Source organism: Protopterus annectens, chromosome 2.part1 (genome assembly GCF_019279795.1).
Source record: "Protopterus annectens isolate FY-2018-M chromosome 2.part1, PAN1.0, whole genome shotgun sequence".
Lineage (NCBI taxonomy): Eukaryota > Metazoa > Chordata > Ceratodontiformes > Protopteridae > Protopterus > Protopterus annectens.
The window spans coordinates 1,599,410,477-1,599,434,640 of NC_056729.1; the positions used below are offsets into that span (position 1 = coordinate 1,599,410,477).

At 39.5% G+C, this 24,164-nt stretch overlaps 1 protein-coding gene across 1 annotated transcript in view; it reads right to left on the bottom strand.

The window, feature by feature from the left end:
- The window catches only part of PHC2 (polyhomeotic homolog 2), a 2,832,203-nt gene that overhangs the window by 1,946,650 nt on the left and 861,389 nt on the right, over positions 1–24,164 (bottom strand). The window lies entirely within an intron of this gene.

Genomic DNA, 24,164 nt, shown 5'->3' on the forward strand with positions numbered 1-24,164 from the left:
AGGAACACTGATGGAAACCAAATCTAAAATTAAAAATAGGAACAAATCCTGGGAAACTTGGCGTGCAACCAAATTATCCCGAAACCGCATCCTATTTCAACAGCAAAGAAATGACACAAAAAAATCAATACTAGCTGACAAAAAAAGTTACTACTGCCAACTACAAAATAAACACCAAAACAACCCGCAAAAATTTTGGGCAGGTCTTAACAACCTCTTACGCCCAGGCAAGTCCTCAACTCCCACCCCAGAAATGGTATCTGATAAAACTCCATTAGAAGTAGCTAACACCTTTAACTCATTCTTCATGAGTACTATACAAACCTTAGCTAACCAACTATCTGCTAACTACAGTCCTGTGATGGAGGATATTCCAGAAACGAGACCCACTTTCACTCTACAACCTGTCCCTACATCTAGCATAAGATCCTTATTACAAAAACTTAAACCTACTACCCCCTCTGCTGACCTTCTCCCAGCCGAATACTTACAGAAAGCCGCAAATGTAATAGCCTACCCCATATCAATACTTATAAATCATACCATCCTGGAATCTTCCATCCCGACAATTTGGAAAACATCCCATGTTATACCTCTTCATAAAGGTGGCTCTTCCACTGAACTATCAAACTATAGACCAATAGCCATAATGTCCCCTCTTGCCAAAATCATGGAAAAATGTATACATAAACAACTACTTTACTATCTAATCCAGAACAAACTACTGACCAACTCACAACACGGATTTAGACCCAACCACAGCACAACTACTGCACTACTCTCTTTTACTGATACTATAAATCGCAACCGTAATAACAAAATAATATCATCTGCTCTCTTTCTGGATCTTTCAAAGGCCTTTGACATGGTTAACCACCAACTACTTCATAATACTCTAAAAACTTTACAGCTTGACAATCTAACTTTAGGCTGGTTCCAAGCTTACCTCTCTGATAGGAAACAAGCAATACTCTGGCAAAATCAACTTTCCAATCTCCTACCAAATACCATAGGTGTTCCACAAGGATCCATACTGGGTCCATTTCTTTTCTCAGTCTTTATTAACGACCTACATAAAGCCATCCCTGATGCAACCTGTATACAATACGCTGACGATTCGACCTTAGTCTGTTCGGACACCTCTTTAGACAATCTATTAGCTAAAACCCAATCGTGCTTTACAGCTGTTGAAAACTGGCTAACAGGGAGACAGCTACTTCTTAATCCCAAAAAAACCAAACTGCTTCTTTTTCACCCTACCCAAAAACTTCCCTTCACAGACTTTAATATACACTCAAATAATGGCACAATAATAACACCTGACCCCCATACTAAACTACTAGGAGTTACCATAGACAATAAACTTAGATATGACATACATATTAATCTTACTATCAAAACTGTCAACAGGAAACTAGGATCATTATATAGAATCAAAGCCTTTCTAACACCAATGGCAAAAACAACTATTTCCCGTACCCACTTATTATCCACACTTCTATATGCATCCTCAATGTTCACTAAGCTGAATAAAACTGAGCTAAATAAACTCCCATGCTCATATAATCACATTGCCAGATTTGCAAATGGTTCACCATATAGAACACACCACTGTAATAACCTAAAAGACCTTGGATGGATAGAACTCCCTAACCTCCTTCAGCAGACTCAACTTACTGAGGCATATAAAATACTTACCCAACCTGATAAAACCCCTGCTCTAAAGAGCCTAGTCATTCCTTATACTAACCTAAATAGCCTACGCTCCTCAAACAGAATACTTATTCAAAACGTCAAATCCAATAATGCAGGTGGAGATGCTCTATTTGCTAACACTACTGCCAATATATGGAACTCCCTTCCCACCAGTATTACCACCAATACCTCTCTATCATACTTTAAAAAAAGTCTATTCCAATATTTTAAGTCCCACTGGTTATGCCAATGCTCACACCCTGACTAATTGCCTTGAGTTAACTCACATCTCTCACCTCTCTTCTCTCAAAGGAATCCCATGGAATTTACCATGTCAGCTTCTTTCTTTTCCTCATATTTCCCCTAGTATTTCTCTTCCCTCTGAACCACCTTAGACTGGTATTATCTTTTATACATGACTAAGTTTTTTCTTCAAATCATATATCTGTTCTGCGTCTAATTACCCTCATTTTATCATGTACTTATGAATGTAACTATTAATGCCTGTATCACTGGCTTCTCTTTTTTATAATTCTATAATTGTTGTTTAATTTAATATCAGTTTTATCTATGTAACAATGTACCAACTGTTAAATGTGGAGCTTTTCTCCCCGGGCCTCCGCTGAAAATGGACATGTATCCAGTCGGATTTTCCCGGTCAACAAATGTAAAATAAATAAATAAAATAAATACGATCAGTGTCCAGAGTTTGATTCAGTAAAACAGGGATCATTATTTTTTTGTTTTTGTTTTACAAAATCAGCCAGTCACTAAGAAGTTGACTGCATCCCTCATTTGCCTTTAATAAAAAAAGTGTCTCTCAAAAACTGAGTGTCTAACAGCTTTTGTACAAAATGTTATTTTAATAATGATCTTAGGGAACTGACCAAGAGGTTAACCCATTTTGAACACAGGCCATCAGTTCAAGGGTGGACACCCTGTAATGCCCGTGCCCTGGCCCAGCAATCAAGAAGCCTCAATCCTCACCACTAACACCACAGAGGGTGTCTCATATATGAAGAAAGGATAACAAAGACATACAGTAAAGTGCAATTTCCCTTGAGAGCATGCAGAGATCACAGTCCGTCCGGGGCTGGTCGCTCCCTTGCTCTCAAGGTCCCCAATAAGACTCCCCACTGGCACAGTTATTGGGTCCAGATCTCAGCCTAGATGGGCAAGCTAAAACCGCCAGCACCCTCTCTGTCCAACCAGTGCTTCATGTCCCTGCCCAAGTAGCTGAAACACACTTTGAGATAAGAGTTTATACAACCACACAGACACTCCTGAGAAAGGCTGGCATAGGTTCTCCAACTGTGCCCCTATTACCCAGACTATACAGTAGTACCGCCTGCCACCACTCAGCTAATATTTATCAGCTACTCAAACGCCCTTAAAAGGGTGTCAAATTATTACTGTGGAATATTATTATCCAATTGGTAGTATAACTAGTCAAGGCTTATTAGAGTGACTTGGTACAGTAATCACTATAAATATGCAATGTACTCTATAGCTTAAACTATCTCTACACAAAACAGCCACAGTTGAAAGGTTTTAAAATATTTAATAATAAATAATAAAAACACAAGACAATACTTATTACTACACAGTGCTAGTCAAGAGTTCAAAGATCACAGATAAATACTTAAAATAATTCAGTAGTACAGTTCTGACATCACAGAAAAGCACTAAGTCTAATATTTCTAGTTCCTAGCTATTTCTAAAAAAAAACACAAGTCTAAGATAAGCTTACATAAGAAAACAGGCAGAGTGCTGATGAGTTGGATGGTCAAGACAAACATGCTTAATAATCTCTGGTTCTCTCTGTTTAAATTGAAATTGCAGTTCTGATTCACATTACATCATTCTTCACACTTTCCTGGGGTTCCCAGGCTACACATTAGATCATTCTTCACACTTCCCTGGGTTCCCAGTCTAACAGAAACTGCATTTACATTCTTAACATCTTCTTTTGTTATCTTGCAGCTGGTCAGGAAGCAGAACAATAACAATAAATTTGCATGTTTAAATCTAGCAATTTAACTCTTGGTTAAAATAGCAAGAATTCCTTCATCTAGACTTTTCGGCACCACTGTCTACATCAAAGGGTCACCACATGCTTTACTTTTGTCAGTAGAGTGCAATGTTGTCACATTTATTTCCAGTTCTACATGTAACACTATTTCTTTACATTTAAGGCAACAAGCCTGTAATTTACATTCATATTTACAAATGACAGAATTATCTGCAAAATTCTATCTGGCTAGGCTGACAGCCTTCATCTATCTTTACCCACTCATCACACACCCAACTAAGGGAAGATCTCTGCGTACACTTAATGTACATCAACTAAGGCCTTACAAGGGTTAATAGCTGGCTTTTCTACACCACTTTACCATTGCTGGGCTCACCATCCTGGCCTGACAAATGGTGAGCTCAGACCAATACTTACCTATCATTCCAGGCAGCGATGATTACACACAGTATATTTTGGCATAAAGCAGTTAAGTGAGAATTGCATTTTAATGTTGATTTACGTAACACGCACTGTAACTTTATTCTCTTAAATGCTTTCCTATGACTAAAAGGGAGATTATAGGGTTACACTGGTACATTTCACAGTAACTATAAGTACACCTGCTTTGCTGTCTTTGATATATAGTACTTTATGAGAAGAATAATTCTTGAATTAGATCTGGGTCTCGAACTCAAGGGATTGTGAAGGCTGTATGAAGGCTTAGCACACATAGCTGAGGGCCACAGCATCCAAAGCAAAATGTCACTAAGGCTAGGAATCGCTCCTAGGCATATTAAGCTTTTAGGGCTGCTTAAGGCTTTAGGGCCACTACTCTCATATCCTTCATTCAGATAAAACATTTCTCTCACCTCACATCAGTAACACCATTGTCTGGAAGGAAAATGAAAAGAAAAAATGAGTGATCTAATTAAATGTCTAATAAACTTCCTTGGCAACTAGTGGTACTTTCCATCATACCTCCTGTCTGTTCAAATTTTCACAGAGTATCCATATTTTTGCTCTATTCCTCATAAAGTATATGTTTTTTGGTAAATCACTGCTGATTAAGGCACTAAATAATGGCAGCATTTGGGCTTCAGACTTCATGTAATTCAAAATATACATGCTAATGCAAAACGTGTCATTCTAGCAACTTTCTAAGTTTATAACTGCATTATTTAAAATCTGCCCTTGATTTTAGGCCTTTGATCCCCTTTGTCTTTAGCTCTGCATAGAATTCTTGCTCTAAGAGGTTAATAGGTATGCCTCTTATTTCAACAGCCATAGACAACTGGCAGTTATCTCAGTAGATTATGGTTCTGAGCAGTTAAGTAGCTGATTCCTTTAGTGAAGAGTTCATGTTTCAGTCTTTCCACCTGTGTTTGACTACTGTATCACTCTTAGCAAGGCATTTAACTAGACAGTGCTCCCAGTTTGCCCCTGAAAAGGAGCAATTGTGCCAGAGGGCTTAGGTGATATCGCTCATCACTCCAAAATGTCCAGATTTTTGAGTCATATATTTGATTTGTCATAAAACTGTGGCAAATCACTGAGGACACAAGTCACTAAATAATTGTATTTGAGTTTCAGACTTCATAAAAACATAAATCCTCTTATTCTATCAACTTTCTAAGTTTATAAGAGCAATTTTTTAAAATATGTCCCTATTTTCTGGGCCTTTGTCCCCCCACCATTATTTTTGGCTTTGTCGGAATTTCTTGCACTCAGAATTTGAGAAGTATGGCTTAGCTGCTTAACAAATATGCAAAAAAAAAACCCTGATGTTGCTGACTTCTACCAGCAAAATGTCAAAGAGAATGAAGCTTGTTCTCATATAGTGTTACAGTCCTGTATGCTCAAATAAACAAGTATTATTATAGTCTGACTTATCAGTAAGTTCATAGGTATGAGCGTAAATTCAACATTATATTTAATACTGCATGACAAAATATTTTCTCATATACTGTGTTTTACATTCCAAGGGCCAAAATATATGCTGTGCTAAGACTTATTCATATTTGGTACAAAAATACGGTAGGGGTATCTGGGATGTTTGCAAGTGAGCATAGGTACGCTGCCATTCATACAGGCCATTTATAGTAATGTATAATGCCTGCATTTTAGTGTAAGCAAATTACGTATAAGGGTATGTAAATCAGAAATTGTGCAAAGCAACAAATGCTAAGGAAGTGTACTTCAGATTCGTAGTGCAATACCTGCACCGTACGCACATCTGTTGTTATAAACATTGCTGCGCCTCCAATATCTTTGCAATCCAAAAACCTGTTTCCATCAATCCCTTCAGTAGTCTGCATATATATATATATATATATATATATATATATATATATACATATATATATATATATATATATATATATATATATATATATACACACAAGCAAAAATAACAACAAACAAAAGTATTTTCCCCATTGATCCTGTCAGTAGTCTGACAATGTATTCACAAGCACAAAATGACACCAAATACAAAGTCTTTTACCCATTGATCTCTACAGTAGTTTTACCATGAAGGCATAAGCACAAAATGGCACCAAGTAAAAGTATTTTTCCCATCAATCCCTTCAGCAGTTTGACTATATATGCTTAAGCACAAAACGACAATAAAACAAACATTTCTTAAAGTGATGTCAATAATCAGTTTAACACTAATTTTGTATTTTTTACCCATTTCAGTCTGCTAATTAATTTATCCCGTAACTTCAGTATTCCTCCTATAAGTTGGTGCTTACTCACATGACCTCAGGGTCCTCTACTCATTTTGTCTGCAAACGAGGTCCCTTTACTTTCATCTGTATGAATCATATTTGTATGCCATTGTGTAAGGCACCTTATCCTCATACCAGCTATCCCCTAATGGTATGTCTTAAGTACTTTATGCTTTTGCAGTATGGATGTGTATTTAACCAAACCCCTGTGCATTATCGAAGTCAGAGAAAAACACCACAGCTGACCATATTTATATAACAATGTAGTGCCACTCTTTGCTGACTAGTCTATGCAAAAATGGAACGTAGGACTATGAATACCACACTGGAAGGTCAAAAGGTTATTCTAGCACATCTTACAATAAATGACAAATGTTAGACATTTACACAAAACTCAATTTCTGCAGCGATATATGAAATGTGATATTACATGATATTTTCACATTATATACATAAGATATGTTGAAACTTAATGTTGAGTAATAAGCTTTTGACTTCTATTACAAATTGGACTGACTACAATAGTCTTTCAGTGGCCTTCTAAACACGTCGCTTAAGGAAAATTATTTATGCACCAGACATCTGTATCAAAAGTCCTTACTTACAGTAACCTTAAACAGTCAAAGTGAACTCCAATCAAATAAAGCACTGCTTTGGGGACACATTATAAATATGTGAAAGTTAATGTAACACAGCAATATGTTTTGCTGCCAATAGCATAAGTCATTGCATGTTTGTAATATGAGATTGTTAGAAATGACAAGTTACATTTAATTTGAAAACCTTATGCATTTTAATATTCTTTTACTTAAGATACTTTTATTTGTATTTTGAGCTTTGTATTATTCTCATGTCATAAATACATTTTTTCTTCTTATCCAAGGTACAGGTAAGTCAAATATGCCATCTGTAATGGCCATTATCAAATGTCATTCTGACCATTAGATACCTAAACTATACAAACATCTGTGCTAGCTACTCTTTTCTTTATACCTTAATTGCATTCACATATATGTATGTTATGGGTATTTATACCTTAACAGAAAACATGAAAAGCCATTACAAACATTTTTTTATTTTTATGTATTATACATATGTTTTCTTTTTTTAAAAAAAAAACAATCATTCACCACAACAATACATAAATTATACAAGTACTGCCTTCCTTGAGATTTCACTCATCTTCCTGAACATTATTCTGCAAGTATAATTCCCACAAATTACATTTACATCTATGTAGTGTTCTCTTTCTCTTTTCAAAAGATTCAGTAATTCAGTTCTGGTTGATTTCAGTTCTGACTTCCATTTTCTACTAATTGCTTCTTTGGCAGCCAATAGCATTAAAATCAACAAGACCTTACTATGTATAGTCAATTTAGATCCTATGTCACAGCTTAAAAGAATTATTCCCATACTACTCACTATAGTATGTTTTGGGTTCTTCTTGCAGTTGCTAAAAAAGCTATTACAAGAAACTGGAAATCTGATGCAATCCCTTTAATTAGAGATTTCATAAAATTAGTTACTATTTTACGTAATAATGAAAAGGAAGCAAATAAATTAAGATCTGTGAATGATACTGTTAAGGCAAACCATTTAGGCAGGTTGGAGATGTTGATTACTATATATAATGAAAACTAATACTGAAGATATAAATTTAATGCATTAAATGTATGTATTTTGTCTGACATGAAAACAAAAAAAAATACTATTCCCTTAGTTAAAATGACTTGATTCCCCAACACTTCTGACAAAGTACCCTGTAGGAATTTTTTTTTAAATCTACCAGTTCATTACATTCCCAACTAGAATTCTCTCTTTCCCATCACACTTCCAACATTTGCGAGCTACCTGAAGAAAAGAAATCACTAAAGTCTGCTTGAGGTATAAACATACTTATACAGACACCTCCATGCAAAAATGCTAAACCATCTAGACTTTACTGCATACCTGGCAGCCATGCAATGTCCTCCCTGCTCCGATATATTGCCTTTCCATTCTCACCTCCCAGTTTTTTCTAACTTATTCAGATTTGTTTTTGTAGTTATCGTGCACTGTATTATATGCTCTACTTATCATCCTTTTTTTTAGCAGCAGATTCTGTTCTAGACTCAACTGAAATGTCTGCCAGAGCTGGTCTTTCAATTAACACCCCCCCCCAATCCCTTACTCTTTGCCTATACTCTGTGATCAATTCCTGGCAGGGAAGGCAGTCTCCAACCTACAGTGTGAACTTCGGCTTGGCCTCATTACATTTCCCTCCCAAGATATTTGCTCCTAATGTCTTGGTTATGTTGTAATTTTCTCAAAAAATTTCATCCCCCTTTTGCCTGTTTTCTATGCCCCTAATTGCAGTCATCTCTACTGCTAAAATCTCCTTTCTCCACTCCTGTGTTGGCTTCATTCACTAAATACTTTCTGCTACTTTATAAATGAAATAATACTTTATAATACTCCATATGGTTATTATTCTCTGTGAGGGCTTATATCCAAAATTCTACTCTCTCTATATTTCATGACCCCCCAACATCATTTGCTTCCAATTTAATGTTCTGCTTGTCTTATATATTTGAACCTTAACTTTGTAGTGGTAAACGATCCTTTCAAATCTAGCAGTACTAAACCACCTTGTTCTATGGGGAGAAACAATTTAACCAATGTAACTCCTGCCTTCTACCCCACACAAATAAATCCCTTCAATTCTTTCTAAATTATAGTCCACAACTTCTCCTTTGGTTGATAAAAGTTAGCCTGACTTGTATATAATACTAAAGAAACGAAAAACTTTTCCACTGCTTATACGTTATCATCCATATACATAGTCTAGAGCTTCTCACTTCTCAGTTTTATATTATTCTTTACTATTTTTTCCCACATATCTTCAGCTGCCATAATAGAATATTTTTTAATCCATACACCTAATGTATGAACCGATTCATGCGTGGGAATACAGTTCACCTTGGCCTTTATTTTATCTTCATTTATTTTATATCCTGAAGGAAATTAAATTGCCGCAAATATTCCACAGAACTGGAATGTCCTTTACTACATTAATCCAGTGCAACATTATATTATCTATGCCACTTATTCTTAACATCTGTCAGATAACCACAGATACATCGCTTGAACCAAAATAACTGACATAAATTTGCTTAGCTTTGGGTGAAACTCAAAAGAGTACAATATTTGTCATCTGAGGGGGACATGATCAACAGGCCACACTGCTTCACCAGGGATGGTCTGTGTGACGATTGGGGAAAGATGGGCGACGGCTGCCAGCCTAGTCAAATAGAATTTGATATATAATTCTGGCATTTGTAAATAAATGTAAAATACAAGCATGTTTTCTTGAGTGTAAAAGACTACTGTGAAATGTGGAACTGCAAAATATGTGACAACATTGCACTCTACTAGCTCAGTGAAGCATGCTGTGACCCTTTCATGTTAGAATTCAGCTCCAGTGCGTCTGGATGAAGGTTTCATGCCCATTGTTTTAAGGCTAAAGTTTATGACCAGAATTTATATGTGGAAGGTGCTTTATTGATTTGGTTTCTCATAGAATGTATATGTGAAATGTCTTGTATTGTTGTACGCTTCTAAGCAGGTGTTGCTAAATAATGCAGTTTGTGGCCTGAGAACTCAGACCAGGTGTTAAGATGATGCAATATGAATACTGGGAAAACCTAAGTGTCAAAAATGATGTAATTTGGGAGGGCCTTAGAGACATGTTTGTTAGTAATGTTTAAATACTATTTCTCACAAGAGACTGGAGCATTTTGATCTTGGATATCTAACTCAGCACTCTGCCTATGCTCACATGTACGTTTTAGCACTGTGATTTATTGTAGGAATAGTTAAAGCTAGTAAAGATTAATTAGGTATTTTTCTTTGAAATCAGACCTGTCCTACTGTATTGTGGGGGTTGGGAGGGTGTCCTAATGGTTAAGGTGTTTGCCTTGCAACCACAAGATGCAGGGTTTGAGTCTAACAAGGGACAATTGGCTAAGCTTAAAATGGTTTGCAAGGACAGTTAACTTAGTACTAATCTATGAACCTATTATTTTAAGTTTCTGTGTGATCTGTGAACTCTTAGATATCTCTATGGTGTAGTAGTTTTGTCTTGTGTTTTAATTATTTATTATTAAATATTTTTAAAACCTTCTACATGTGGCTGGTTTATGTAGAGTTAAAGTATGCTTTAGAGTACATTATATATTTATAGAGTTTACTGTCTAAGCCCTTCCAATAAGCCTTAGACTGCATAGTCACATTACCAATTGGATAATAATATTGCAGAGTAATAATTGGACACCCTTTTAAGGGCCTTTTAGTAGCTGATATTATTAGCTGGGTGGTGGCAGGGATTACTACCATATGGTCTGGGCAAAGGGGAATCTGTGTCAGCCTTTCCAAGGAGTGTCTGTGAAGTTGTATAAATACTTATCTCAAAGTGTGTGTGTGGTGTGTCAGCTACTTGGCAGGGACAAGAAGCACTGGTTAGACAGAGAGGGTACTGGACATTTTAGCTTGCCCAGCTAGGCTGAGATCTGGACCCTATAGCTGTGCCAGTGGGGAGTCTTATTGGTGACCTGGTGAGTAAGGAAGCAACCAGCCCCAGACTAATTGTGATCTCTGTGTGCACTTAAGGCAAAATCGTACTTTACTGTGTGTATTAGTTACTCTTTCCTCTCTTCTAGGAGATGACCTCCCTGGTGTTAGTGGTGAGGATTGAGGCTCCTTGATTGCTGGGCCAGGGCACGGTCATCACAATCTGCAACTGCCCTTTCTAGGCCATTGAATATTGGCTAAGACATTATTTACCCCCATAGTGCCTTTTTATGCAATGAAAACAAGATAAACCTACAAACATAACAAAACAAACAGGGGAAATATAAAGGAGCTACTGATTAATGCTAGGAGCCCTGGAGGATGTAGGGGTGTGCACTGTGAACTAGGACATGGTTTAAATCAGCATTGTGTACTCTGGCTATGCAGAGCAACATTGCATTCCACACATTTAGACAAGCTATTGCACAGTAGGGGGAGAAGTTGGAGGTGTCTCTCAGTCTTCATCCAGAAAAGATTCACATCAAGGCTGGTAAACCATCACGATATCCTGGAGCTTCTTCATCAGCAAAGTCCCTTACCATATTATAGTTAGTTACAGAACATCACTGTATTCAGGTAAACTCAGTAAACCAATAACATGAAATAAAAACAGTACTTTAGCAGGGGTTGTAGTTCGTGCAGAGGTTGTAGTCCATGCAGAGGTTGTAGTTCATTACCCAACACTGGTCATGGAATAAGGAGATGTTGTCTCCAAAAGACATTATTTTCAACATAGCAAAGTTCCTTCCTGTTTTCCTGCAGTGTTAAATACTGATCCAAACTCAGTTTAGAGAAAAGTCTAAATGTGTCTTACACCTTAAGTATGGAAACTGACCTTCTGCTAACAGTTACTAATAGAAATAGTAAATAAATACTACCTCCAGCTGTGAAACCAAGCAGATGACAGATGAACTTTCTGGAGTGCTTTACTCTCTGGAAGACAATAACCACCTTTTAGCATCACACATGCTGTCACCATCCAACAAACAAATACCAGACCACCAATCAGTTTGTGAGCTGGACAAGGGGAAAGCCTTATCCAGAAAAAAGACAAAAAAAAAACTTTAGTTGAATTACAAAACTCAGCTAACACAACATAGGGAGGCCATCATGCTCAGCCACTGAGAAAACTCCTGTAGCCCATCTACTGATGAGTCAGATCCTATTCAATTACTTTATAAACTGGGTACATATGCTGCTCTTTTGCAGTCATTTTCTGCCACAATTTGGGCAAGAAGGGCAGGGATAAATGCAATACGTATGGATAGGTTTCTGTCAATTATCAACAAGCATGTTTGAAGGTGGATGGAAACTGCGATATACAGTAAAAACATGCAGAGATGGGGACAACATGCAAACTCCACATAGTCACTTTGGAAGGTAAGGTATAAATGCCAGTTCTTGAAGCTATGGATAAACAAACACTGAGCTGTCACACTGCCCATCTATGCCTTAGTCATAATTTCTTTATTAGAGCAAAGGACATTCAAGCAAGTTCAACTTCACTCAATCTGAACTATTTCTCCTGGATGGAATCTTCCTGTTTGCACTATATTCACACTATGAACAGGAAAATAAACCATGACTTGAAGAACTTACAAAGGCAAACGTACAGATCATATCAGAATCAGGGAGAGACTAAAAGCACTACATTTGACTGGTTAAGCATGTAAAACTGAAAGTGTTGTGGGAAAACTGAGTAATGGAGTTGTACAACAAAAGAAAAACAATTTTGGCCAAGCGTAGGAGGAACAAAGCTATACATATTAAAAGCCCCCTAACCAATCTAAACAAACAGCTAAGAGGGTTAATTAACAGTCCAAAAGCTGCAACTGAAGCAAAATAGCTTCTCAGGTAAAGGACAACCACAAAGCTTTCTAAAGCTCTGTCTGTAACCTCAGAGGAAATACGCAAAAGTGTGCAGAACTTATTGTAAATGGCATAACACACACTGAACCAAAGGCCATTGCCAACCTTTTGCCTGACAGGTTTGGCTCAAATTTCTCCCCCACTCCTCCCAATAGTCCAAAGGAAATACCTCATACCACAATCTCCCAATCATTACCAAGGAATAGGTCATCAATGCCTTTCCAAGGTCAAAAACACTGCATCTCAGGATGTTTAATAAATAGCACGAAACATGTCCTTTCTGGTCTGCCTGAATTGGTTTTCAACTACACACTATAGTCAAGATTTGGTCCAAGGAATGGAGGATGGCTACAGTCACTCCCCTGCACAAAGGAGGTCCAACCACTGATTTGGGTAACTACAGGCCCATAAGTCTTACCAGCATCACATGCACGGCCATGGAAAGAATCATTATGGACATAATAAATGAGACATAGGTAACTTGCAAACACTGGACCCATCAAAGTTCAGCTTTGTTAAAGGAAGGTTAGCCTATTAAATCTGGTGGACATTTTGAGAGGGTCACCAAAGCACTGGATGAAGGACTGTGCACACAGCTTACCTCGACCTGGCCAAGGCTTTTGATACAGTACCCCAGTCAGGCATTATAGACAAGCTCACTAATTTAGGTATAAATGCTTTTACCACCCACTAGATAGACAACTGGCTCAGTGACAGGACCCAGGAGGGTAAAATTACCTCCACCAAGAGGCTAGTCACCAGTGGAGTCTCCCAGGGCTTGCTACTGGGTAATATGCCCCTAGAAGTCGACCCAGTGGTCAGGGATCTGGGTACACATGTAGACAGTAGCCTTACCTTCAACCGCCATGTTGCCATGGTGGTAAGGAAATCCTTTTATGTTGCCAACTTATAAGTAAGGGTGTGGCATCCAGGTCCAAAGCAGTCATCATCCCACTCTAGTCTGCCCTTATCAGACCAATCATAGAGTACAATGCTCCCTTCACTATGTACCTGACCAGGCATATGCAGCAACTAAAGCAACCTCAGATGTTCCTTACAAAAAGGATACAAGGCATAAGAAGCCTGCCTTATGTAGGGGGCCATAAAACCCTTTCCTTCTACTCAATCTCCTATAGATTGCTGAGGGGTGATGTATACCTGGCATAGAAGGCATCAGCAAACTTCACACTTGTGAATCTCCTACATATTTATAAGTCAAAGCGTGACAGAAATAGACTAGAGACCTGAGTTTTGTCTGTTATTTAAACAGAACATGCTGGAGAGACAGACCTGTGTCCCAGAGACTGCCCCTCCTATGGAACAATCTTCCCATCCATGTGAAGCTGAGTTCATCTATTACCCAGTTTAAGTGCAACCTAGACCAATGGATGGGAAAAGTACAGTTTTGTACCTACCGTAAATGTAGATGGTCGAGTGTATACACTGCTGCAGTCATTACACTTGGGTTATCCTGCCATCAGGTGGTTCCCCAATCGGCCTGAGTTCCAAAGTCTTGGTCCGGCGCCAGTTGCTGTCACCTCCTCCCTGATGTCAGTGCGACAGGGGTATATAAGATGCAGCCAACACCATTTTCTTCAGTTTTTCTTGCCCCAGATGTCAGGTGCCCCCAAACAGGTAGGCAATTCAAATTGCTAATAAAACATATATAAGAAAAGCAAACAACAACTTTCAGTTACCAGCAAATACTCCCCATAGGTAGTAAGGGTAGAAGGCATAGGTACATACCAGCACCTGGACTGCAGCAGTGTATACACTCGAACATCTACATTTATGGTAGGTACAAAACTGTACTATATTCATCATGTTACACTGTTGCAGTCATTACACTTGGGTAGAATCCCAAAGCTGAGGTAGGGTGGCTGGTTCTATAAGGCATTAGGTGTGGCTATGAGGCCCTGCAGCACAGCAGTGACGAAGCCAGCTCTGGATTTAGAGTATATAGACAGACGGTAATGCTTGGTGAAGGTATGCACAGAACTCCATGTTGCTGCTTCCAAAATATCCTTGGTAGGTACTTCTCTGAGGTAGGCAGTTGAAGTGGCTGTTGCCCTGGTGGAGTGAGATCTAATGCTGCTAGGTATAGGTTTCCCATGGTGTGTGTAGCAGAAACGTATACAATGTCCTATCCATTTTGAAATAGTCTATTTTGAAATGGCTTTTCCCTGGGCTCCTGCAGCATATGCTACCAATAATTGCTCAGATTTTCTGAAGGCTTTGGTTTTGTCCAAGTAGAAGCATTACTGCCTGTGAATGTCCAAAGAATGCAGTAGTCTCTCCCCTTTATTCTGTGATTTTGGATAAAGAGTTGGCAAGTGAATAGTTTGGTTTAGAGCCACACTTGAAACCACCTTTGGCATAAACGTAGGGTTAGTTCTTAAGGACACCCTGTCCTGGTGGAAAACGAGGAAAGGTTCCACTGCCATTAGTGCCTGTAATTCTGAAATTGTTCATGCTGGTGTTATTGCCAGGAGCAGAGCAGTTTCCCAAGAGATATATTTTAATTCTGCTGTGTTAGCTGGCTCAAAAGGAGATAAAGTTAATTTTTCCAAAACAAAGTTGAAGTCCCAAGTTGCAGTAGGTGCTCTACGGGGCGGTCTTATGTTTATAGCCCCTCTGAGATACTGTTTTAGCAAAGGATTAGAGAAAATGGTGGATCCGTGTTGTAATAAGCAGAGATGGCAGAGGTGTGGATCTTGATGGATGAAAAGGAAAGGCCCTTGTCCAGCATCTCAGTTAAATATTGTAGTATCTGAGGAATGTTTGGGACAAGAGGGTCAAAGCTGTATGCCTGGTTCCAGGCACAGAATCTCTTCCATTTATCCGAATAGGCTTTCCCAGTACTAGGCCTGCTGGCCTCCAGAATGACATCTATAACAGCTTTGGAGAGAGGCATTGCTTGCTTGACTAAGGAATTTTCCATGCATTTAGGTTTAAGGTCTTTAGCTGACTGTGAAGTATCTGATTGTTGTGCTGAGTCAGCAGATGTGGGATTTGAGGCAAAATCCAGGGTGGTTCTTGTGCTAAGTTCCTTAAGATTAGGTACCAGTGCTGGCATGGCCAGTCTGGTGCAATCAGGATCATCTTTGGCTCTTCTTGCCTGGCTTTTATGAGTAACTTTGGAAGGAGAGGTAGTGGTGGGAAAGCGTATACTTCTAGGTTTTTCCAGCTGAATGAGAGGGCACCCACTTTCCATGCTTGTGGATGGTAACTCCTTGTGCAGAATTACTGTAGCTGGCAGTTCATTGGGGATGCAAACAGATCTATGTCTGGGCTCCACCATTTCTGTGTTATCATTCTGAATATTTGTGGATTCAATTCCCATTCGTGGGGATCCATGATGTTTCTGCTTAAGTCGTCTGCCAGTGTGTTTTTCTCTCCTGGCAGGAATTGTGCTGGCAGATGAACTTGATAGTTTAGAGCTGTGTTCCACAAGGTCATGGCTTGTCTGCAGAGGGGGTAGGAGTGTGTGCCCCCTTGCTTGTTTATGTACCACATAACTGTGGTGTTGTCTGTCTTCAGTAGTAGTTATCCTGGATGCAGCAGGTCCTTGAAAGCTATAAGGGCATTTTGTACAGCTAGCATCTCTTTTTGATTGATATGAAGATGCCTTTGTTCTGTGGGCCACTTGCCCGGAATACATTTTCCTGCCATGTGTGCTCCCCAGGCGTAATCAAATGCATCTGTTGTCAGTGTTTGCCTGGCTGTGGGTTGAGTAAAAGGCTGTCCCTTGTTGAGGTGACAAGCTTGAGCCCACCATCGAAACTCCTGTTGAAGGCAAGGATTAGTGGTATAACTGTTTCCAAACTTTGACAGTGTTGAGACCATACACTCTTTAGGTACCACTGTAGTTTCCTCATATGCAGTCTGGCATATGGAATTAGTAGTATGCAAGATGCCATGTAACCCAAGGCCTGCAGAATTTTTCTTGCAGGGAGTTGGGTTTTTGTTGCCATCAATTGAAAGTATTGAATCAGTTGTCCTTGCTTGTCTGGCGTGAGATAAGCCATCTGGGCCATTGTGTTCAAGCTGGCACCCAGGAATATTATCTCTTGTGAGGGCACTAGTTTTGATTTCTTTTCATTTATTGTGCACCCCAGGCAACTTAATAACTTTTGTACAAATGCCAGATGCTTTAGAAGAATGTTCTTGCTCTCTGCTTGAATCAGGCAGTTGTCCAGGTACGGATATATCTGAATTCCTTTCTGTCTGAAAAATGCAATTACTGGTGCCAGCCACTTTGTGAAGACCCTGGGCGCAGTAGATAAGCCAAAGGGCAGTGCACAGAATTGATAGTGCATTGAACCAGCTATGAATCTGAGGTATCTTCTGCAGTTTTGTCAGATAGGGACATGCAGGTATGCCTCCTTGAGGTCCAACGTCACGAGCCAAGCTTTCTTGTCCAGCATGGGAAGAAGCTGCTGTAGTGTCAACATTTTGAATTTCGGAACATCCAGGTAAGTGTTTAGAGAAGAAAGATCCAGAATGGGCCTTCAGGCTTTGTCCTTTCTGGGAACCAGGAAGAGTCTTGAGTAAAATCCTTGTCCTTGCTCCTGTGGTGGTACCTTTTGAATAGCTCTCATTTCCATGAGTGCTGTAATTTATTTTTGAGCCTCTGCTCATTGATTTGGTGGCAGATTTGGCATTCCTTTTAACCTTGGCAGAGTGTGAAAGTGGAAGTTGTAACCTTGCGATACAATGTTGAGAACCTATTTGTCTTTGGTGATCCAATGCCAATTGTGATAGAAAAGTGCCAGTTTTCCTCCCAAGGGGGCTGCCAAGAGAGAGATGTTTGGCAGCTGTAATAGGAAGCCATTGAGGCTGCTTTTTATATGGTTGGGGCCTGTCTTCCCCTTCTTTCTGGCCTGGTGCACCCCATTGTCGAGGCCTGTAAGGACCTTGTGGTTGACCTCTACCTCTTGGACGTCTGTATCTGCCCCTTTGAGGTCTGTCTGTAACTGGAAAGGACCAATTCTTTGTTGGCCAATTTCTGCTAAATCTTGGAGGCTGAACCTGTAAGAAATCCTTCACCGTTTGCATAGATTTTGCCTTATCCTCCATTTACTTTAATATCTCTTCTGCCTTAACTCCAAATAACACATCCTGCTGCAAAGGTGCGTCCAATAATTTTGCTTTAACATGATTTGATAACGTATGTTCTTTTAACCAAGCATGCTTTCTAATGACAGAGCCTGTAACTGCTGCTCTACAGGAGGCCTCTAAAGAATCAAAACCACATTGCAAAGTATGTTTTCCTACTTGTTCAGCTGCATGCAATAAATCCTGCATTTTTTTAAAATTAGGAGGATCTGAATCTGGAAGCATTTTTTGTTTCAACTGAGACATCAAAAATTGCTGATATTTTAGCATGTGAAACTGGCAATTTAAGGCTCTCATTGCTAAAGTTGCAGACGTATATACTTTCTTTCCCCATCTGTCTAATGCTCTGGAATCTCTGTCAGAGGGAACTAGATTTTTTGCTGATGAGGCCTTAATCCCTTTGGGTTCCTGAGAAATAGTTTCAGGGTCAGCAACAGGGCTTTTATACAGAAATTTGTGTGAGTCAGGGACTCTGTAGTATCTGTCAGGTTTAACTGGGGCTGGAGGTAAGGAATCAGGATTTAAGCTGGATTCAGTATACACATCATCCACAATATCTAACACTGGTGGAATAGCAAGGGGTCTGTGTTGAGGTAATAAAAGGAAGTCTCTGAGCCTTTTCTTGGATTCTGAGTAATCCTGGCCTTCCCAATGGAAATGCTCCCTCATGGTATGTAAGGTTTCCCCAAAGGAGTAGTCCTCAGGCAGAGAGGCTGATGGAATTGATTCCTCAGCATCAGAATCCTCATAAGGGGGTAAAGAATATCCTAGTTCCGAGGATGAATCTGAAGAAATAGACACCTGGTCGGATGAGTCATAGGTCTGCATCCTGTCTGGGCCTTTTATCAGGAGGGGGATGGGACCCCCTGATCAGAGTGATTAGGTCTTCGGCCATTTTGAGCATTTGTTTCTTAGGCATAGAGGCCTGTCCTGGAGAATGTTGTATTTGTTTCTTTGTTTTTAAAGGAGGCTTAGACTTATCAGAGGGTTTAATGCTTAACTGAGTAGGTCTGAAAACACCCTCTGAAGCTTCGGGTTGCTCAGCTAGTCCGGATCCCTCTGAAAGGTTAGTTTTGGTAGGCTGAAAAACTTGTGCGTCCGAAGGCCCAGCCATCTCCACGTGGGAGTCTGAGGCGGCCTGTGGTTCTGCAGAAGCGGTCATCAGGGGCTGCAAAGGTGCCTCGCTGAAAACCGGAGAACCGGCGATTGGCCTAGGAGAGGCTTCTTCATCAGTTTTGGGCATTGGCTGCCTGTCCTTGTCTCTGCGCTTTTTATGTATTCCGGTCGTCGGAAGTTCCGGCGGAATGGTGTAATTGAATTTTCTGCTAAAATAATGTCGGGCAAAATCAAACCGACGTTTAATAGTGCGCTTGTTAAACCTAGCACAAAACCGACAACCAGTGATGTCGTGGTCTGGGCCTAGGCATGGGATACAATAGGAATGGAAATCCTTATGAGGTATTTGCTTCCCACAAGAAATACAGTTATTAACTTTTACTGACATCAGTCTGAGGCAAGAAAAAGTTTCCCCAATGGGGTACTTAGCTTTGTAGAAGACTTTGGTTCTGGATCTGGAATGAAAATCTCAGGAGTCGGCCGTCCGGCACTTGCGAACTGCTTTTGCTTCGGGCACCGCACGGCAAGAAAGACTGGAGAAAATGGCGCCGGCTGTATCTTATATACCCCTGTCGCACTGACGTCAGGGAGGAGGCGACAGCAACCGACGCCGGACCAAAACTTTGGAACTCAGGCCGACTGAGGAACCGCCTGACAGCAGGATAACCTAAGTGTAATGACTGCAGCAGTGTAACACGATGAACATCATACAATTTACCCTGTGCCTGGCACCCATGTGCTTATGGGCAGAGGTACCTTACAAATGTCTGGCTGTCAATGTCCTCTCTGGATACAGGACATCATTATTCTTTCAGGAAAACTTAGCTAGGCTTAGAAAGCCATCCCCCCTTCCCCCAAAGTTGTTAGCCTAGTAACAATCTATGAATCTGTGAAACTATGTACCTTACATCAGTGACTGAAACTTAAAATGATTTGGGTACAGTCATTACAGAATTTAATATAGCCAACCTCCTTTTTAAACATTGCACATTAATTGTCAACATATTCCTATACAGAATGATTACACACATTTTAAAGCACTTTTTATTTTAACCAGCAGAAGCAGACTTCATTTATTTTCATAAGGATGGCCATAATTATGTCAGAAACTTTGATGTGTACCCAGGGAAAGTGAAGGAATGTGTTTCACTATTTGGCTGGATGGATATTATTTTATGACCACTTTATATAGTTATTAAAGTGAATCTTTCAGTAATGAAGGGCCGTGCTCAATTGACATGGGTCTTGTAAAAACACTCAGGCTTTCTGACTCACTAAAATACATGAATAAAATGTATGCAGAGGTAAACATTATTTATTCATTGGGGTTACCTCTGTAGTCCTCCTGGCTATAACAGGGCTAGGAGACAACTGATAAGGAAAAAATAAATTCATAATGAGTGCTGCATTTAAATATATTTTAAAATGTATTTAATGATTCTAAATAGAAGATTCAATGGACCCAACTGACTATCAAAGACATATTTTTCCGAAAAATGTAACATAGAAACGTAGCAAAAGTCACTTTTTAACACTGCTACACAATACCAACCATACAAACACTCTAGCTTTCTGCTCTTCTGTTCCCCTTCTCAGCAAATACGTCTTCCAAAAAAAAAAAACCTCTCTCTCTCTCTTTATATATATATATATATATATATATATATATATATATATATATACATACACACACACATATATATATATATATATATATATACACACACACACACACACACACACACACACACACACACACACACACACACACACACACACACACACACACACACGTATATTACTAACAGTATTCTCTGTTCTGTCCCATACATTTTTACAGCCACATCAAAATATACACACTTCCTTTCACTGCACTACTTTGGCTATTATTTTTCTCTAATGCTTACTTTAATCTCATGTCTCATTGAAATTTATACGTAATGGTATGTCTCATGCTGAAATTTATATAATTTATATAATTTATTCCTCTTATATAATTTATTCCTTTTGTCTGTCTACTAGATTACCAGTGAAAATATTTTTGGATTGTTTCTCACTGGATCTCTGCTAATAATAGGCTTTTGGTTCAGTTAGACTATTCTGATTAACAAATGAAAATAAAATTAAACAAACAAATAAATATATTGTAGAAATATAACATGATTACTATATAAATGAAAAATATAATCATCTGAATGGAAAACACAAATACCAAAGATCCTAAATCAGACTGCTAGTCATTGGGAGAGCAAGCCAAAAATGTCAAAAAGAAAAAAAAAAAGCAAACAGAATCTTTTTTACAAGGGATATGATCCCTCCCTCCATACTTATAACCCTCTCCAAGGACATAGTATCAGTACCTCAGTGAAAACGTGCACTCTGCATTAACCGTTTGGTTTAGAAGGGTGACGCATAACTATGACCCTGATGACCCAATTTCAAAATGCACAGGAGCAGCTAAAGGAGGAGAGTTGGACTGAGCGGTCAGTGCTGGTTCATCCACCCCTGTGGGGGTGGAGTGGGGGTAGTAAGCACAACCTGCTGCAATACAAGCATTGACTGGACAGAAAGATGCAGAGCATGACTTGCATGGACCGGGATGTGTACTGGACTCTGCCAAGCCACATTAGGGTTGCCACCTTTTCAAATGCCCAAATTGGGACATTTTTTTGTAGAAATGTGTGATTTTGCAGGACAGACATACACTCGGCCAATGCAAAGGACAGAACTTCACTGTTTTTGCCCAAATAAAAGCTTATTCTTGTAGTGTATGAGTTGCTTATGCTATTTGATATAATATTTAGGTGTTTCAGATACACAATATCTGTTTTATGCAACTATTGAAGAAAACTTAAATATTTTTTGTCTTATAATCTCAGGACATTTACCATTTTTTAGATTTTTTTTGCAGGACAAAACTGCCCAAAGAGGGACAGGTGGTAACCCTAAGTCACATCAGTTCTGTAGTCTTCATGGGGGTCCTCACATCTGTAAGCCTGCAGGTCAGGCACTGGTAGAGCAGTTAGGGCCAAAATAGAACAAAACTCATCCTGGCTCTTTGGATGATGGTCAAGCCCTGACTGGTTCCTGTCCTCCAGTAATGGGGAAACAAATCATTGTGGTTGTAGCTAGGCTGTCAGCAGGTTTAAGGAAGATTCACAAATATGATGAGCACAGAGTGAATCAGATAGAATGGTGTTAATAGGTACAGTGGGAGCAGACTTAGGTTACAAGTGAGAGTTAGACTGCAGTTTCACACTAGTATGGGAGTTACAGGTGAGTGTTAAACTGACTGCAGATTCATACTAGCACTGTATTTACAGGTGAGTGTTAGTCTACAGTTTTACACTGTTAACTTTTTCTGAGTTCGGTTAGAGCAAGAAAAAAGGATCCCCAATGGGATACTTAGCTTTAGAAGACTTCAGGTTTGAAATTCAAAAAACGAAAATTTTAGGAACCGGGCGACCGGCACTTGCAAACTGCTTCTGCTTTGGGCTCACGCGCAGCAAGAAAAACTGTTGTAATGGCGTCGGCTGCATGTTTTATACCCCTGATGACCTGACATCATGGAAAAGGTGGCAGCATCTGATGCAGAAATCCCAAGACTCTGGTATTCGGGCTGACTGAGGGCTAGCTGCAAGCAGATAACCCAAGTATGATGACTGCAACAGTGAAACACGAAGAACATCAGCTCCTCACTGCTTCATACAGCACCCCAGTGAGACTCTTTTATGAGGCACTATACCTGTCTCACACAATACAGACCAAACATATAGACCTTCTTATGCTGAAGCCCTTAAAAGTAACCTGAAAGGCATTTTAAATATAGCTCAATAAACAAGTTCCTTCAGCAACTTCTCATACACTCAACTCAGGCAATACTAACATGAAACATGCATCTAAGACCCACACTGTCTCATCCTCAAAGCCTATAAGGCAAATCACTGCACCATCTGACATTCTAGTCATAGATGACTCCATAGTAAGACACACTGATGCACCACTCAATGGACTGAGCAAAGACACTGTCATGGCCAGCTGTCTGTCAGAAGCCAGGATCCAGCACATCATGCTCAAGTCCTTGTACTGCAAGTACAAATATGACATGGTCATAGTACCTGTGGAATTAAATGACTTGAGGCATACCTCTGTCGGCTATATGAAAACAAACATGATGGAGCTCTCAGAATGTGTGTCAGAGGCAGGTATGAAATTAGAGAACTATGCCATAATAAAAACATATGATTATGGATTTCAAATATTGGCTTAGCTTCTGGTGTCATTAAAAGGGGGTCCAATGTATACCAGTCTGGGATGGGAGACAGTCCTAACTGCTTTGCCAGAGGTGGCCTGCACCTATCTTTGCAAAGATGTTTTATATATATATATATATATATATATATATATATATATATATATATATATATATATATATATATATCATCATCATCATCTTCTTTCAGCTGTTCCCATTAGGGGTTGCCACAGCAGATCACCTGTTTCCATTTCTTCCTGTCCTCTGCATCTTGCTCTGTCACACCAACCACCTGCATGTCCTCTCTCACCACATCCATAAACCTTATCTTAGGCCTTCCTCTTTTCCTGTTACCTGGTAGTTTCATCCCTAGCATCTTTCTCCCAATATACTCAGCATCCCTCCTCAGCACATGTCCAAACCAACGTAATTGTGCCTCTCTGGCTTTGTCTCCAAACCCTCCAACCTGGGCTGACCCCCTAATATACTTATTCCTAATCCTGTCCACCCTCGTCACACCCAGTGCAAATCTTAACATCTTTAATTCTGCCACATCCAGCTCAAACTCCTGCCTTTTTGTCAATGCCACTGTCTCCAACCCATATAACATAGCTGGTCTCACTATCCTCTTGTAGACCTTCCCTTTCACTCTTACAGGTACTCGTCTGTCACAAATCACTCCTGACACTCTTCTCCACCCACTCCATCCTGCCTGTACTCTCTTCTTCACCTTTCTTCCACACTCACCGTTTCTCTGAAC